Source organism: Sphaeramia orbicularis, chromosome 12 (genome assembly GCF_902148855.1).
Source record: "Sphaeramia orbicularis chromosome 12, fSphaOr1.1, whole genome shotgun sequence".
In the NCBI taxonomy this organism is placed as follows: domain Eukaryota; kingdom Metazoa; phylum Chordata; class Actinopteri; order Kurtiformes; family Apogonidae; genus Sphaeramia; species Sphaeramia orbicularis.
In genome coordinates this window covers 81,195,676-81,199,652 of record NC_043968.1, presented here as the reverse complement: position 1 = coordinate 81,199,652, position 3,977 = coordinate 81,195,676, and positions in this window count along the sequence as shown.

Here is a 3,977-nt window from a genome sequence, read left to right as displayed (position 1 = left end):
GGGAGATTCTGCAAACACTGGATGACAGGGAATTCATTCAACGCTACAGATTGCACTGTAAAAAAAAAAAAAAAAAAAGTTATAAAACAGTATTATTCCAGCAGCAGGGCGCCGAAAAAATACTGTTAAATAAAGAAAATAACCATCTCATAAAATACAGTAATTTTACATAATTCAAATACAGTTTCTGGCCTTAACTTTAAATGAGATTTTGCTTATTTTGACTTTATAATGTTTAATCAAGAATATTTACATGTATTAAAACAATCCAATTCCCTATAAATATAATATATATTATATATATATATATATATATATATATATATATATATATATATATATATATATGTATAAGTAATTTTCAGTGAGACTCAGTTGTCCATCCACTGATAAAAACTGTATTTGGACAGTTTATCAGTGCTTATACATGTTATACATTCACAAAAATACATTTATTCAACAGTTTTGTTGTGAAACCTCCTGTAATTACACAATATATTTGTCAATTAACAAACAAGTCTGGTTCAACTGACAGAACAAATACTTTGTAGCAGGAAGTAGGAAGTAACAGTGACATCACTGGTAAGGAGGGAGGAGGGAAACTTCTAAATGAGACAGACCTGAGAGCTGTGTGTGGAGGAAAGTCAAACAAAGGAGAGACTGGAAGGAGGTCAGAGCTAAAGGAGAAGTGAGACTGAAAAGGAAAGGAGGAAAAAAAGCCAAACACAAAAAGAAAACCTGAATGTGACTGTAACTGAAGAATCTGAAAATGGACCGGTGTGGACCCAGGAGTCTGTAGAAGAACATCTGAACCCCTGGAGCAGGTGGACCTGTTCTGCTCAGACTCAGGGTTACTCTCTCTCTCTCCTCTCTCTCTCTCTTCTCTCTCCTCTCTCTCAGAGGACATCTACAGACAGATAAGTTCCTTTTTTCCACAAACTCTCCTGGCTTCTCCCGTCTGGCCTGAACATACCCCTGTTCTCTCTCCCCCTACTCAACACACATATGCCCCTAACCTCCAACCTGCCCTGAACTGGACCCCCTTCATCTGTCCAGCTTCTCTCCTCACACACACACACACACACACACACACACACAACACACACACACACCACACACACACAACACACATGAACTGAATTGAACTGGTCTCCATACTCCCCATCATCCCCTGGAAAGAACTGAAGGACCCTGAAGACTCTACATACACACACTCCTACACACTCACTCTGCATACACACACTCCTACACTCACTCACATACACACACTCCTACACACACTCTACATACACACACTCCTACACACTCACTCACATACACACACTCCTACACACACACTCTACATACACACACTCCTACACACTCACTCACATACACACACTCCTACACACTCACTCTACATACACACACTCCTACACACTCACTCTACATACACACACTCCTACACACTCACTCACATACACACACTCCTACACACTCACTCTACACACACTCCTACACACTCACTCAACACACACACTCCTACACACTCACTCTACACACACACACACTCCTACACACTCACTCTACACACACTCACTCTACATACACACACTCCTACACACTCACTCACATACACACATCCTACACACTCACTCTACACACCACCACACTCCTACACACACTCTACACACACTCACTCTACATACACACACTCCTACACACTCACTACATACACACACTCCTACACACTCACTCTACATACACACACTCCTACACACTCACTCCACATACACACACTCCTACACACTCACTCTACATACACACACTCCTACACACTCACTCTACGTACACACACTCCTACACACTCACACTACACACACTCCTACACACTCACTCTACATACACACACTCCTACACACTCACTCTACATACACACACTCCTACACACTCACTCTACATACACACTCCTACACACTCACTCTACACACACACACTCCTACACACTCACTCTACATACACACACTCCTACACACTCACTCTACATACACACACTCCTACACACACTCTACATACACACACTCCTACACACTCACTCTACACACACACACACACTCCTACACACTCACTCTACATACACACACTCCTACACACTCATCCTCCCTCTTACCTACATGTTAAAAAAAAAACAAACTATTGTTTTGTGGGACTGACTACCCCAGTTTAATTTAATGTCTGTTTAATTTCCTGTTTAATTCCTGACTTCAGACTGGTTTGAGTGATGAATAATTAGAAATGTTTTGATGATGATGTTGATGATTTTGAATTGCTGATTTAAAATTGAGAAAATTCAGAAACCTTAATTGTACACTGTTATCTGATATGTCTTTTGTAGCAATGAAGTGAGCAGCTGTTTTTTTTTTTTGTTTCTTTCACATTTAAGTTAAATATGTCATAAATTTGACATGTTGAAGGTAATTTAACCCTTCTCCTGTCTGGTGCCCAACATTTTATTTTGATGTTTATTGAGACTTCTCCGCTACAATAACAGAACAAGTTTACCAGGGGGAATACACTACAATACAATGTCCAAATCAGAGCAAATACTGATGGTTTTACAGCCTTTTTGTTTCCAGATTTATCCAACAGCTTTAAATAAAGTTCAACATCTTTAAACAAATAAATAATATTTGGTTTTGTGTTACAGAACTTACATTTGTGAATGAAAAATTTAGCAAGTAAGACAACTAAATTAACTATTTAAAATTTTTTATTTATTTTTTTCCTTTCTGGGGTATCTGGGCCCACAGAAGCGATACCAGTGTCAGTCAGTGACAGGTATCAGTCGTGTGTGCGTGGACCACTGAATACGAGTGATCCCCATGTGGTTCTATTTAAACTGGAGGATCCGTGCGTGGAACAGACCGACCCAGGACAGTGGAAGGATTATGTCCCAGGAGCTGGTACGGTAGCCCGCAGGTGCACGGCCCAGAGGCACGAAAAAGATGAAATTGATTTGACGATTTCCCTTTTTTAAAAATTGTCCTAATTAAAAAATCCGATTTGGATTTAAAATCGATTAATCGTGCAGCCCTAATTCAGATGATTATACACAACATTGCAGTGTACATTATAATTAACTTCTGCCTTTAGATCCTTCAAAATCTAACGACTGAACCTTATTTAAGTGAAAAGTGCAATTTTAGAATCACTGATAAGTAGTTTTAGAGCGAAAAAACATTTATTTACAGTACTGTTGACAAAAAAGTTAAGAACAAATAGATAATAAATACTGGATTTATGAAGACTCAAAAATATGCAAAATACAAATATATTATACATTAATTAGGCTTATGTAATGTATTACTAAAGCTGCTATTACACATTTTACTGTGTCCTGAGTGTGTTTACATGCAGTTATTATACACTATAAGAGACAGTTCCCCTATATCTGCACTTTCATCATTTTGGTTTGTAGTTTGTGAATTTTTTTCTTCAACCTTCAACCCTTTAACCTGATTTAACCCATAAAGACCCAAACATCCACCGACGACCAAAACCATCTACTGATCTAAACTGTTTAATACCTGTTGATCCACTAATCCTATCAATACATGTCAATAATTGGTGTAAAATACAGTTCTTCTTTTCATGGTCATCAGATATGACCCATTTGGACGTTCAGGGGCTCCATAGTTACCGTGGAAACATCATCATCTTCTACACATCGATTCACCAGTAAAACCCATGGAGTTGGATCATGACAGTGGAGGACGCACTGGGTTTATTAAAAAAAAAGAAAAAAAATGGGCTAAAATGAAAATGAGCAACAAAAATACAAAAAACAGCCAAAGTGATCAATAAAAAAAAAACAAAATTGAATAATAAATCAACAAAATATAAGTAACATGAGCAAAATAAGCCACAAACTGAACAAATTGAATAAAATAATAATAATAATAATAATAATAATAATAATAATAATAATAATAATAATA